The sequence below is a fragment of the Hemiscyllium ocellatum genome, chromosome 21, assembly GCF_020745735.1.
Source record: "Hemiscyllium ocellatum isolate sHemOce1 chromosome 21, sHemOce1.pat.X.cur, whole genome shotgun sequence".
NCBI classification, from domain to species: Eukaryota; Metazoa; Chordata; class Chondrichthyes; order Orectolobiformes; family Hemiscylliidae; genus Hemiscyllium; species Hemiscyllium ocellatum.
The window spans coordinates 5249224-5265589 of NC_083421.1; positions in this window are offsets into that span (position 1 = coordinate 5249224).

The window sequence follows — 16366 nt, forward strand, 5'->3', positions numbered from 1 at the left end:
TAACTACAGTGCCCATGACCCAGATTTGGGTCAGCAAATCCTACGGTCTCCCTGAATGTCTGAGGCAGCTCACAGCACAACCTCCAACAAACCATCCCCAGCACCTCCACTAACATTTTAATAACAGAAGTCAGTCAGAAGCCCCTCAGCTCCAAGTTAGGTGCCTGTTCCTTTAAAATTAGACTCCAAGATGTTCCTCGTGTTACTGACTGCACGATCAACTGAGAGAGACAAACAGAGGCGTTCCGTGAGCAGGCGCATTCCAAGATTTCAAACACGTGAGTCAAAGCGGCTGGAACACCCCTGTCCATGGAGAACCACATGGGAGACATCGGCAAGGGAACACAACATTTCACTGTTTCTGATCTTCACAATGACAGCAATCGATACAGAAGGGAGTCAAAAACCTAAGCCAGGGAAAGATACAAAAAAACCAAATAACTTATCAACTGATAACTTGCCGAAAATATGGATAAGGAGATGGGGGGATTGGAATAACTGGAGAAATGAGACAACGGTGGGCCAATTCACAAGAATAAAAACAAAGAATAAAAACATTGCCAAATCTGCTGGAATGGTCCATTGCCTCAAATTCTGAATCTGCTTCACAGAACCAGCCCAGGCACCATAAACTGGGGTAAGGTAACGGCTAAGATGGAAGCTGTGCAGGCCGTGCTAGAGGATTACTCCATAAACTTGGCTTTCTGTGCAATATGGGGAGCATTGCCAACCTTTTCCAGGATTTTACAACTCTCTATCATCACCCTATGCCTCCTACCTTTGAGCTAGTTTTGCATCCAAATGACTTCCATATGAACCAACATTGTTAAACAGATGACCAGGCACAAAGTTATTCAACGCCTTACTGAAGTCCATATCGACAATGTACAAAACTTTATCTTAATTAATCTTTTTAATCGCTTCGTCAAAATAATCTCAGTCAAGTCAGTGAGACACAATATTGCTTGCACAAAGTAATGTTGACTATCCCTAATCATTCGGTACCTTTCAAAATACCTGAAAATCCGATGATTCATAATCCCTTCCAACAACTTATCCACCACCGACGTCAGGGTCACTAGCTTTTCCTTATTACCCTTCTCAATCCTTTAATTAGTAGCACCAAGATACCCAACCTCCAGTCTTCCGAAACTTTACCTGTGGCCATTGATGTTAGCAAGAGGCCCAGAAATCACTCCCATAGCTTCCCACAGAGTTCTAGCGTACATCCAATAAAAGCCAGGACATTTTCCTCCCTTTGCATGTTTTAAGACCTGCAGCAGCTCTTCTGTAATGCAGACACTTTCCTAGATATCACTACTTATTTCCCAAGTTCTCTAGCTTCCATATACTCCTGCACGGTAAGTACTGATACAAAATATTCGTCCAGTATCTCCCCCATTTCCTGTGGTTCTGCACATGGTCAGCCTTGCTGATCTTTAAGGATGTCCTATTCTCTCCACAGTTACTCTTTTGTCCTTGACATAATTGTAGAAATTCTTTGGATTCTCCTTAACTCTATTTGCCAAAGTTATCACATGTCCCATTTTTATGCTCCCAACTTCCCTCTTAATTATACTCTTGTTGCCTTCAGATTCTTCTAGTGATTCACTTTAAATCAGGAATTAAGAGGCTGATGATGACCATTCCGTTTGTTGGAAAAATCCATCTAGTTCACTGATATACTTTAAGGAAACAAACTGCCCTTCTTATCTGGCCTGGCCTACAAGTGACTCCAGACTCACAGCAATGTGGTTGACTGCTAACTGTCCTCTTGGAAATTAGGGATTGGTAATAGATGCTTGCCTAGCCAGGGACGCCCTCATCGTATGAATGAATTAAGAAAAAAAGACTCAATTCCTGCTGTCAATACCTGACGTATGCTTCCCTTTTTCCGTGACCAGAACCTCAATTTCTCCAATCCTCCAGCATTCCTTACACGTACCAGCCTTACCCTTCACCCTAACAGGGACAAAATGGCTCTGTACTCCTGACAGCTCATTTTTGAAGGCTTCTCACTTCTCAACTAACCCCCCTTCTCTTCGGATATTTGTCCCAATCGACTTTGGAAATTTTTAGTTAACATCATCAAAATTGGTTTTCAACAATTTAGAACTTTAAATTTTAGACCTGCTTCATCCCTTTCCATTTCTATTTTAAAACTGATAGAATTATGATGACATGCCATAAAGTGCTCCCCCACTGATATTTCAACCACCCCCACACCACTGCCTTATTTCCCAAGGATAAGGTGACGTTTTGCTCCTTCTCTGTGATGGAGTGCATTGGTCAAGCAGCTGCAGGGTTGTCAGTGGGTTTGGGGTCAGCAGAGTGTTCGACTCATTGGGTTGAACGAAACAATAATTTGTTTCAGTTGCATTTTCATTGAGTGTGACAGAGGGATTGTCTGCACGAGGCTGAGCTAGTTTCCTGTTGCTATCTTATTGGACTCACCTCATGAGCTACCTACCCCATCCCATGGTGTCCCTCTACTTCAATACCAGCCCGATTCTCCCACCCATCAAGGTTGGAGATACTCACCATCACCCGCATGCCCTTTGGTATTTCGTGATCTTTGGCACTGGTGCCATCTTTAAAAGTCCAATAGGCACATGGCTGCGCTTTCCCGGGTTAGAGCTGTCTTGCACAATTTATTCTGAGCATGGCAGACAAGGGGCAATTACACCACGGTTTGTCGACAGGGGCACGGAGGTCCTGGTGGATTGTCTAGTACAGAGGGGGACCATTCTCCTCCCAGAGGAGGCCCCACCGCCAGGCCCAGCGATCATGGTCTGGCTCACCACACAGCATGCAGCACCTTCCCCTCTCTCTCTCTCTCACTCTCTTTCTCCTCTACTATAGCTCCTTCACTATTAGAACAGTATGGATACAACAGTGGTGACTGACTCCCTCTGGACACGTCACCAACTACCCCCCGCCCCTCCCCACCTACACCGTCTCCTATTCCAGGAGAAACAGCTCGGAATAGGATTGAAAGAGCGAACAGGTGGAGTGCCCGAAATCCATCTCCGCAACCCCAACCCCACACCCCACCCCACGCCGAATTTACCTTTGTATCTGCATTTGACTCTGTGAGTATCTATGCATGAGTGCAGGTCTGACACTGTCTGTGGTGTTTAAAATGACACAATCTCTCCCTCAACAGGCCTCCGCACCCTACTGCGCAGAGGGTGTTAACCTTCGAAGATTCAGTCTGGGTGGGAGAGAGGGCAGCATCTTACATCATCATCCAAACTGACAGCAACATCAACACATACACCTCCCCCCAAAACCACCCCACCCCACCCCAACGCACATACCCAATGCTGGTAGCTGGAGGGTTGCAAATATTCTTGGGTCTGTCAGAATGGAAATGCTCACCGCTGAGTGAACCATTTTGTCAGGGGATGAGGTGAATTTATTTCTCATTCTGTGACTTTCAATGCTTAAAAAGTACGTGAGAAAGTATTGACAAGTCCAGAAAAAGGCCCAGTGGTTTTGGTAATGACGCAGGAACAACATCACTTAGTATCAGACAAAACTGTTCTGTGCTTCCAAAGTTATTATTTGAAAAATCAAACGGCCATGCAAGTTGAGAGATCACAGCAAAGGATTTATTATCTTCTCAGTCAAAAACTGTGCCACTGATGCAGTGGTGCGGGGAGGCCAGCAGGGGGAGTTATTGTAAGAATCTAATCATAAAATTCAGTGGTTTGCACTGGTGCCTCATGGTGCCATGCACCCAGGCTCGATTCCACCCTCGGACGACAGTCTGTGTGGAGTTTCACATTCTCACCATGTTTGCCTGGGTTTCCACCAGGTGCTCTGGTTTCCACCCACAGTCCAACGATGTGGATATTAGGTGAATTGGCCAAGATAAATTGTCCATAGTGCTCATGGATGTGTCGGTTAGGGGCATTAATCATGGATAAACATAGGATGGTTTGGAAATGGGTCTGGGTGTGTTACTCTTCGAAGGGTCAGTGTGGATTCGTTGGGTCAAAGGGCCTGTTTCCACACTGTAGACATTCTATGAAATCTATGGACAACAGGGAAGGACAGAGAGAGTGGAGGAGAGAGAATTTGATTCCAATTTCAATCTATCTACTTCAAAAACAACATTGCACAGCGATTCAGACAGACGTACACACAAACTGATATACTGATACTAACACACATAACACATGCACACAGAGATACGCACGTAGATATAGACTTTTACACACAAACACACGAACATTGCCCCACATACAGGCACACACTGTCCTTAATGCAGAGATATATACGTTTTTTTAGTAATAAATTATCAATGGTCAGTCGGAGAAGGCAGGAGAATGGGATTCAAAATATTTTAGCCGTGATCAAATGACATGGCAGACAAGATGGGCTGAATGGTCTAATTCTGCTGCAGAGTTCATTACTCATTTGATCTTGTGGTGCATGGGATTGCCTTTCCAGGAGGCCAGTGGAGACTGAATTGGCTACATTGGCTGATTTAGGCGAGTTAATGTGAATGTGGACAGGTTTGCGGGGCTGGGTGGTTGATACCTGTTTCTGATTGTCGACTCCTTATATATCAAAAGAGTGGTGATTGGTTTGAGGGGAACACATTTTTAGAATAAGGGCATTCCCATTTCTGACTGAGACAGGGATGTTTGTTTCTCTTTCGGGTTGTGTGATCTGTGGTGTTTTCGTTCCCAAGGAGCAGTGAAGACTGGGTTACTGAAAACACTCAAGGTTGAGTTCCATAGATCTTTGATGAACAAGATAACCATGTTTATTACGAACAGACAGGAAAGTGATGTTTAGTTACAATCACGTCAACAATGCATATTCTGAATGGTGCAGCAGGTGTGAGGGGCTGAATGACCAGCTGTTGCTCCTAACCCATATGTTGTTCTCTCAAGCACTCCATGATTTTACAGTGGTAAAGAAAGATCTCATTCAGCCAGTCAGCATCATGATAATGAGACAGGAGGAGACCATTCTGCCCTCAAAGGAGTTATGCAGGAATAGATTGAAGTCATGCAGCCCGCTAAGTACATTACACAATGTAAGGTGAGGCCATCCAATCTTTCCAGCCTTCTGCCCAGCAACAGGGGAAACCTGGTTAACTATCTGGGAATAAACATTCGGGATAGATGATTATTTTCAGGTTGTAAAGTTGTAACTTGGTGGAGTGTCTCAGTGATCAGAGTGAGATTATCAACTATTTACAGTCTACACCAATGACTTGGATGAGAGGACTGATTGGCTTGGAGCTCAATTAGCTCATTCACCAAGATAGTCATTTAACTGGACATGGAGACTCTGCAATGGGATACAGACAGGGGACGTTAGTGAGCAAATCTTTGGCAGAAAACAGTATAATGTGGGTTAAGGGAAGTCAGTGTTGTGTTAAAAAGATAAAATAACAGTAACCTACTTAAATGGAGAAACATCGATGAGCTCATTGGTACAGAGGGATTTTGACGGCCTGGTACATGAGCCACATAAAGCTAGTCAGCAGATTCAGCAAGTGATTAGGAAAGTGCAGCGAATGATGCTGCTTCATGCAAAGGCTACCGGGTATAATCATCGGGATGTTTTACTGCATGTGTACAAGACAATGCTGAGACTATATCGGATGTATTGTGTGTAGTAATGAAACACTATACTGAAAGAAAAATATGCAATTGGTTTAGAAGATTTTTACAGATGTTTCACTTTACTTTTTGCTAGAATGAAGGCCAGATGGAATCATAGTGTCATACAGCACGGAAACAGACCCTTCAGTCCAGCTCATCTGCACCGACTAGATATTCCAATCTGATGGATTACCATTTGCCAACATTAGACCCATAGTGCTATAAACCCTTCTTATTCATACACCATTCATTGTCTCTTAAATGTTGTTATTGTACCAGACTCTACCACTTACGCTACCAGCTCATTCCATACACACATTGCCCACTGCATAAAAATGTTACCCTTCAGGTATCTTTACAATCTTGCTTTTCCCTTCTTAAATCTGTACCCTCTGGTTTGGACTCCTCCGGCCTTGGGAAATAACCTTGGCTGTTCCCCGCCTCCATGCCCCTCATAGCTTCTACAAGGTCAGAGCACTTCACGCCTGAGAATGAGACATGTTCATATTGAACCATATAATCCGTGAGGAGAGTTTATTGGGGCATAGCTAATGGATGAGAGAATAAAACTAAGGATTCAGTTTTAGAAAACAACATACTCATTTTAATGCAGATACTATGAAGACATAAATTTATTGTACAAAAATTATGCAAACACATATAAACATGCCTTCAAATTATAAACTTCAAAATGGAGCAGATAACAGGGATGGAATCATGCAATCAGGGGAATCCTTAACCAGACCTAATATAAACCACGTTGGTGTTCGGGTCACATTAATGCATGTTTCTGATCAGAGACGGAGAAAATATAACCTGTCGGAGAAGCAAACAGCCATAGCTCCATCTCTACGTGTAATTCTCTACAGCGACATATGAGAGCTGAAAACCAATCAGCCATCTTTAGCACTCTTTGAGGGTTCCTGCTGAGGCTTCATTGGGATCTGTCCACTGACTACAGCAAAGGGATTTCAGCCAAATCAAATTGTTCCGGAAAAATTCCAGCGCTAGCAGCTTCTGTGAGATAGAATAACTTCAGGGGCAGAATAACAATCGAAACATTTTCAGTTTTGCTTTTCTCATGAAATTAACTGTTATTTGGACAAAGCTCTTTGGAACGTTTTGCTCCTACGACCTGGTGCACAGAAACCGAGGTGACCATTCAGCCCCTGAATGCAGTCAGACATGATTTGGTGTGTATTGGAAAACGTTCTGTTGAGTTTCAGTTTTTTTTTCCTGTTCTGCCTTCAGACGCGTGTGTGTGTGTGTGTGTGTGTGTGTGTGTGTGTTTGTGTGTGTGTGTGTGTGTATGTTTCTATGTCTCAGATTTATAGAAAATACATGTTGATTAACATATTGTCAATGTCCAAATTGTATCTCATTTATGTATCCATTTATGTAATTCGAGTAAAGATGCTTTGGCTTTAGATTAGATTTTTTTTTTAAATTGAGGAAACTTACCTGACTTGTTCCTAACGCTGAACATGACCCAGTCTGAGACACATATCTTTTGCAATATCACACACTTTGTTACATTGATAATTTGTCGTGACCTCTGGAGGAGTGGGTCTAGAAACAGAAACAATGACTCTCTAACCTTGGTAGGAACATGGATAAGGAGGAATTCTCAAAAGGCTATTTGAGTGGGAATTCTCTGCCCCACAGGTTTGTGGTACCATTTTTGCATTTACTCAAAGATGTTTTAGTTAAATATTTGACGGGAAAGTGACTCAAAGATAATGATCTGCAGTTGGGAACGTGGCACTGGGACCCCAATCTGATCAGTCATAATCTTAATTCCTGGTAGGGCAGGGACCCACACCTGTTTCTCAGATCTATTTTGCCCCATTCTATTCAACCCCTCAATCTGCTACTCAAGAGCAGTTGGAGACCACTTGCTCCTACTACCTGGTGCACAGAAACCGAGGTGACCATTCAGCCCCTGAATACAGTCAGAATGATTTGGTGTGGATTGGAAAACGTTCTTCCAAAAAGAGTGGGTGTTACTGTAAAACAGTCCCTTTCTCTCTCTTTACAGAAGTTTCTTGGTTCCATTTATTGGTCATGGTGTAGATCTAGATATAAAGTGAATAATTCCCCCATACTGGACACAGATAGTGGTCACAAAATCCTCTCGTGCAGACGGTCACTCCCCCCTGTGAGAAGGAAACACACCACACACATTCAGCGCGACCTTTTGACATCAACGAAATATATGAACACCAAGAAAGAATGACTGGCCTTGATAACAAGGCAGTATTTGACAGATGATGGTATCAGGGTACCTGAAGAAAATGGAACTTTGACCTCCCTCATATAATTAAGGAAAAGGCAGGAAAAAGGGATGCTATTGATCCATCGTATCTGCACCAGCTCCGAAAAGAGTTATCCAGCAAGCTCAATTCTACAACCCTATCCCTATATCCCTCTAAATTCATCACTCATCTGGTCCAGCAGCTTACCAACATTCAACTCAATAAGTTTTTTCCAGTACTTCAGTTTTACTAATTTTACATTTTCTGAAGTTCCCCACTTTTGCAGTCACCATGTTCTCTAATATTTCCAAAATATTTTCTTTTGTTTCTTTTGTTTGACGGAATCAATGTGTTCATCTCACTGGACAGAGATGACCTCTGTCACCTCGTAAATGCGTGAGAGGATGGAACTCTGGCATAATGGATAAGGCCCCCATTCCTGCCTGGCAAGTTCCTGAATCAAAATTGTTGATGAGAATTTTGAGTGCAGTCCTCTCCCTGGTGTGAGACTGCACAGCTCTGTGACCTCCTCATTGTTGAAATAAACTGGCTTCGCTCTTTGAACCTGGGAAAGGTATACCATTGGGAAATATTTGTGCAAATCTCAGAAAGGATAGTGCAGTGCCCTGCTCCACCCTACGCAGTCTCCGAAGACCCAGAAACACTGTAAAATCTATCCCCGTACCTTGGACAGAATAGGAAAACCAGGTTCTCTGGTCTCCCTGAATGAATGCAGCAGCTGACAACACAAATCCAAGAAAACCATCCAGAGAACCTATACTGACTTTCTAATGTCAGGTGCAAGTCAATATTTACATATATGGCGGACCCACTCAATGCATAAAATGCCTACCTCTCCTCTGTTTCTATTCCTGGCTGATAAACTGTTACATTTCTGTGCCGTCCCTGAAATATGAACAGTTCTGATCTCCATGGAAATAGTTGACAATGTAACTGCACAATTTTCTTTATCTCAGTCACGATAACAGCAACACCGCCACTGATGGTGGAGATGCTGGGGAGGTGATGGTCTAGCGGTATCTTCTCCACACTATAAATTCTGAGATTTCCACAAATATTCCCCAATGGTAATGACACAAACCCGGACTTCAATCCCTCCACAGCAGATGGTGGGAGTTCAATTCAATAAAATATTTGGAATTAACATCCTAATGAAATACTGATGGTTGTAAAAACTAAGAACATCTGGCTCAATAGTGTCCTTCAGAGAAGGAAATTTGCTATCTTCACTGGTCTGGCCTATATGTGATTCCAGACCATCAGTAGTGGTAGACTCTCAAATGCCCTTTGAACTGGCCAAGTCAGCCAGTCAGTTATAACACTACAAGGTCTCAAAGAAGTGTAACCAGACCGACTGAAGCACTGCCAGTCTACGGCACGTCGAAGTGCAGTGGTTCAGAGAGGCAGTTACCCAGCACCTTCTCAAAGGCAACTCGGAAAGAGTAATAAGTGCTGGCCCAGTCACCAACACCCATGTCCCATTAATGAAGAAAAGAAAATGACCACACTGAGGATGGAGAGATGGATGGGACAGAACTCACTTGAAACAATGGCTTGGATACATACCAACATGGGCATGATACTCAGAAATATAGGAAAAGGTGAACAATAAATGAAAATGCTCTCACAATTTATTTCCATACAAGCTGATTATCCACAGTCCATTTGTTTATTTTTTTCTACGTCCCTATTTCTGCACATATTCAACGCAATCCTCCAACACACATTACAGTATTTCCCAGCTGCTTCCATATCTGATGCATGGTGAGTGGACTCAAAATGATAACTGTGATTTTCTCTCGACAAAGGCTACCAAACCTGCTTCGTTTCCCCAGCACTCTGTTTTTTGTTGTTGTTGTTTCAGCATCTCAGTATTTTACTTTGTTTGATTTAATCTTTATTTTTTGTTATTTTATGGGACATTGGCCCATCGAGTCCACACTGACCCTCTGCAGAGCATACACCCAGAACCACGTCATACACCATTCCTGCATTTCCCATGGCTAACCCGCACCCTACCCTGTCCCTGCGTCTCCAATTCCTATCACATCCAGCAGCACATGGCGGATAATTTATCATGGTCCATCTACTGAACCTGTGTGCATTGTGGGAGGACACTGAACCTGTTAGAGGTGTACTAGAGCATGAGAGGTACGAGCAGAGTGAATAGTCAGCAGCTGTTCCCCTTCACCAAAGTGTTAAAAATAAGGGAGAACACGTTTAAATTGAAAGGCAAGACACTAACAGAGGATTTGTTGAATTTGTTTTGTATCTGGACCATGGTTTGTGTCTAGAATGCATTGCCTGAGAGGGTGGATAAGGAAGGAAACTTCACAAACTATATAAAGCACTTGTATCAGCATTGAATGGTGCAGACTCGATGGGCCTTGTCTTTAATACATGATTTCATGTGGTGGCAGCCATGAAAGCTCTGATGTACTCTGAAGCAGCAACCAAACGTGAAGCAGACTTGTTGGTTTGTTCCATCGAACTGTGCTCTGTAAGCGGCGAGATTACAAAACAGAAACATCCCATGGAGTATCAGTACTTACTCCAACTAGGACAGCCCAGAAGTCTCTGAAAACATCCATGTTAATTCACATGCTCAGTGCAAGAATCGTCCAATGATGGCATCAGCATTATTTCAGCTATTTGACCCCATTATTTTAAGGACACCCAAAACATAGAAACAGGCTTCGCTTCATTATTATATAGACTTCTCGTGTAAGATTGCTATTTCTCTGAAGAATACTAAATTCTTTCTCACATATTGACAAAGGGTTTGTTTTCCTGTGAGCTGCTCATCACAGCATGGCGGCTTGTGTAACACTCCATCCACCAGCAGTAATATTTACTCGTTGTTAAACCAGCACATGAGATGAGCAACTGGCACTCCCTCTCAACAGCCACGTGGATGGACTAACCCCAACTGGACTGGAACGTCTCAAGGGCAATTAATGCTTGTCTAGCTCAATTAAAATCCCAAATGAACTAAAAAGACAATTCGATTTTGCAATAATTATTAAACAATGAGTACATCTTATTGATCGGAGGAGTTCATCACTGTCGTTGCAGTTATGTGATCTATTTCTTCGAAACCACAACGTGCATGTACTGAAAGAATAAAAGCTCAGGTCACAGACACAAGGTAACACAGCATTTAAACGCAAAATGCCAGGAAATAGTAGGGCATAGATCTTCAGGAAACTGGAAATACTTAGTTTGGTGTTTTCTGTCTGTCATAGATGTTATTGGGCTGAAAGGCCGGTTTCTATGCTATATGGGTCTATTACTTTAATTGCTGGAAACAGAGAATGAAGTCTCACTATTTCCATAGCTTGTGGGCATCAAATAGTGAGTAATGCAATCTCCAAGGGCACACAGGATTTGAAGATATAACATTCTCCCTTCACTATCAAATTGTTAAGAACCCTGTTTCTTTCTTTGTAACATACCTGTTGGTGTTCCCGCACCAAAAGAACCCCTGGGGTTTATCACTAAATTAAACAAAGGCAACAGAATGCTGGCCTTGGTAATGAAACGCACCTCACAAGAACAACGGAAAAGAATCTACTGTATTAAAGTTATTCATTCGACATAATCTGATTTCTAAAGCAGTTTCAAGCGTGGTTTTCCCTATGTCCTATGCTCTTGACCTCTCTATAACATTATCAATCTTTCCTGAGTGCTTTTGAGCTCAGTTTAAAAGTCACATATGGAAAGCTGTGCCCGATAATCTGAAAGGAAAAGTCTTCATGTCCATGACAAGAGTATCATTTTTTTTCAGTACCTAAAGACAACAGAAATGTAGAAACTAGTATCGAGTAAGGAATAAAACCAACTCCAACATGCGATAAGGTCGTGGATGATCTGATTGTGACCTCAGTCAAACATTCCTTCTTTGCCCTTACAATGTTGTGTGTCATTCTTAGTCAAGAACCTGCCTGCCTCTGCCTTAGTAATATTTAATGACTTATTCTCCATTGCTATCTGGAAAGAGAATTCCACAAAGACACAACACAATGAGATGATGACACCAAATCACCATCTTCTTAACAGAAATATTCTTCAGTTTTACAATCCATCCACTCATACGAATCTTTCACACAAGCTGAAATATTGTTTCAGAAGTCAACTTGAAAGACTACTTGGAATATTCTGGGGTTAAACAAGATCACATGTTGTTCGCAAAAAGCCCAGAAGATCCAGGTCCAGTCAATTCAATATTTTCTCCATAAATAAATCCCAGGAGTCAGCTGAGTGAATCTTCTATGGATTTCATTTCATATCATTGTGGTCATCGCTCTCTCGATGTGGTTACACCACTACCTTGTAGATCTGTAGAAAATCGCCCGTACTTTTAAATGTATTCTGTTTCAGAAAGTTTCAACATTTATCTTACCTCCCTAAAAATTTGATAAACCCGTAAAGTTTTTACTTTGTCACCCAGGTGCCCGGTTCCTCTGTACCTAAAGCCAATCTCTCTATTGAAATAATGCACTACGTTTCTATTCAACCGGCCAATAAATTTGAGCACAGACACATTTTTCCTCCTATGTCCCATACACCATGACTTGCCTGTTCACTTGTCCCAACCTATACCTCTTTATCGAGTCGTGAGCTCTTCCTATCTTCCTTCTCTAACAGTTTAAAGAGTTTGTATTCTTCCCTTATACATACAGACTATTTGGTCAAAGAAACGTACTGTGGCGACATTTCAAAGTAATATAAAATGAAATATTTTTACTCCATGTCTAAACTATAAATTTGAGGGAAAGCTAAAGTGTTTTTCAGTCCTATCACTCAGTTCCCATTACTCAAATTAGGGTCAGATGGCGTGGAATGTGTGTGGGTAGAATTGAGGAACGACAAAAGTGTAAAACCATAGTTGGAGTAATGTACTGGCCTTTGAATCATTGTCAGGGGCTGGGGCGCATGATAGACCAGGAGATAGAAAATATATATAGGAAAGGCAAAATTAGAGTGAGTGGGGGGATTTCAATATGCTGGTGGATTGGGAAAATCAGGCTGGTGGTGGTTTGCAAAGAAAGGAATTTGTGGAATGTCTGCGAGATGGCTTTTTGGAGCAGCTTATGGTGAAGGCAACAAGGGAACGGGCAATACCGGATTTAGAGTTGAGCAATGAGGCAGAATTGAGAAGGAAGCTGAATGTGAAGGAACCCTTTGGAGGCAGTGATCCTAATATGATTGAACCTAATATGATTTTGGCGGCACGGTGGCACAGCGCCTGAGACCCGGGTTCAATTCCCAACTCAGGCAACTGACTGTGTGGAGTTTGCACGTTCTCCCCGTGTCTGCGTGGGTTTCCTCCGGGTGCTCCGGTTTCCTCCCACAGTCCAAAGATGTGCGGGTCAGGTGAATTGGCCATGCTAAATTGCCCGTAGTGTTAGGTAAGGGGTAAATGTAGGGGTATGGGTGGGTTGCGCTTCGGCGTGTCGGTGTGGACTGGTTGGGCCGAAGGGCCTGTTTCCACACTGTTAGTCTACTCTAGTCTAGTCTAGTCTCGTCTAAACTTCAATTTGAGATGGAGAAAGTAGAATCGGAGTTAAAAGGTACTGACAATGACATGGAAAGACAGTGGAACAGTAATGGCGGGAGATTCTCGAAGCAATTTAGTCACAGCAGAGATTCATCCCGAGGTAGTAGATGTACAGGGAGGATGAGGCATCCACAGATGACTGGGGAATGCATGGCTCGTGTAAACGAAAAAGAGAAAGCAGATAACATGGCAAATGGCAGTGGGAAACCAGAGGATTAGGAAGTTTACAAAGAGGTACAGAGGGCAACAAAACAAGAAATAAGGAGGGAGATGATTAAATATGAAGTTAAGCTATCCAGTGATAGAAAGGCCGACTGAAACAGTCTCTTTAGAGATATTAAGGGCAAAAACGGGAAGCAGAAGTGGATGTTGGGGCACTGGAAAATGACGCTGGAATGATAGTAGTGTGGAACAAATAATAGATGAGAAATTGAATAATTATTTCACGTCAGATTTCACGGCGGAAGACATGAATAATATGTGGAAAATTCAAGGGAGTGAGGAGGCAGAGCTGATTAGGAGAAGTTGCTCGAAAAACTAAATGGGTAAATAAGCTGGATGGAGACATTACTGGTGATATTTCACAAATCATTGGAATCAGAGAGGGTAGCAAAAGACGGGAAAATTGCGAACGTGACACCCTGTTTGTTTTTAATGAAAAGAAGATTTTTGAATTTTTTTACAAAATTACAAAAATAGTACAAACTAGTGTACTCTGCTTTACAATATAATAACAACACCAATATAGAATTTAAAACAAATTACTAATCCATTCTCCAAATTAGCAAACCATAAAATAGGATATCCTACGTTACTAAAACTAAATAAAAGGAGAAAAGAAAATAAGTAAGTAAATAAATAATTAGATACATATGTTTTAAAAATTATATTAAGTCATAACAGAACCCGCATTGATACAGGATTCCTCCTTCCAGGAGCCCCCGATCCAACCAGAACCATCCCCACGACTAAGCAAAGGGCCTGAACAATATGGCTGATATATCTATGTCAATGTAGTTCAAAAATGTGTGCAATGTTCTATAAAATGATTCCGTCTTTTGGTTCACCTCCACACATCTACTAGCTCCAAACTCCCTACTCAGATCCGCCAATTGCCTAGATATCAAAGATACGCCTGCAGAGATCTTAGGTATTCTGCCCACCCCTGGGTTGATGATACAATTACAATCTCCCCCTATAATTGTGTGGTGCACCCCGAGAGCCATCAACTTGGAGAACGTTTCCATCACAAATTTCAAAGGGTGCGTCGGGGGTGTGGTGGTGCAATAGAGATTCAAAATCCCATATTCTTCTCCATATATTAAAGTTTTAACCATTCTATAGCATCCAGACCCATCTTTTATTGGCTGAGCATTTGGAAGGGAAATTTAGTCTGATTAAGAATGGCTACTCCCCTACTTTTTGAGCTTAAAGATGAAAAGAACACCTGGCCAAATCCACCCTATTTCAGCCTCGAATGCTCCTTATCAAGTAAATGCTTCTCCTGTAGAAAGGCTGCATCCACCCTTTCTTTTTTAAGACTTGATAATATCTTTTTCCTTTTGATTGGTGAGTAGCTCTCCTTGACATTTCCGGTGCACCAACTAAACGAATGGCTAGCCATGATCGTCCAATCAAGCCCGAGACCCCACAAGAAGAATAACCCCACCCAAAAGGCATTCACGTTAAACCAAAAACGATTCATACATGAAAACACTCTTTAAGCAGCGAAATTAAAACAACGGAGAACTACTCCGAAAAACAAATGGCATAAAACATATTTAAAATGAGACGTTCCCCCTTGTTCACAAGGGGCACGACTAACTTCCAATAACCCCGCCACAACATTTCCCAGCCAGAACCATGTACTCGGCCCAGGCATTACAAAGTAGAGTAAATAAATTCCAATATCGTATAAGACAGAGGTTAAAAGGGTGGGAGCTAACCCACCTTCCCACGCCCCCCACCACACCATCTTCGCTTCATCAAATGCCTTCCTCTTTCAGACCACATTATCCTGGAGCCCTTGTGTATCATAACATGGGTATCCTTCCCCGACAGTCTGGAGGACTCGAGCAGCATCTGCTTTTCCCTCTAATGTTGAAGTTGAACGAGGACTGGGCGGGGGCGCGGGACCAACCCGGGCCAGCGCACAGCAACCTGGTGATCCCGTTCAACCCGCACACGCCCCAGCTCCGACTCCAGTTTCAGCAGCTATGGGAGCCATTGCTTCAGGAAAGCAAAACGCTGGGCTTCCTCCTCCCGTTCGGGAAGTGCCAGTAACCGCATATTTTTCCGATGACCTCGACTTTCGAGGTCGTCAATATGTTCCTCTAAGGTCGGGACTCGATGTTCCAGAGCCCAGAGCTGACCCATGGATAACTCAGCAGTGTTCTCGGAGGCTGTGGTCCATTGCTCTGTATCTCAGACACTAGGTCCGAGTTTCTCGATCTCTCCGTCATGTTTCTGCAGCATGACCGAGACTGACTCCCACTTGGACTGAGTCTCTTCAATGGACTCATCAACCTTTTCTCGGAGTGTAACAAACTCCGCAATCAGGCTCGCCTCAGCAGGTCAGTCCCCCCCGCTGCGGCCGCAGACGTCTGCGTTGCTGCGAGGTGGGGGGGGGGGTTGGTTGGGGTGGGCAGAGGTCTCTGACTGTTGTGAACAGCGATAGCCTTTACCTTTGCTCATTTTAAAAACCGTCAAATTATAAAGTTTGATGTAGAATGGCCAAGGCTGCTGGGCAAAAACTATTTTAAACAATTTAAAAGGTGAGGTGAGGGTGGGTACCCCACTCTGTCTGAGTCTTGGGCAGAGCTCTGCAGACTCATACCTACTTGGTCGCCACCATCTTGGATCTCGCTGACACCCTGTTTCAAAGGGGAATAAGGCCAAAGGCT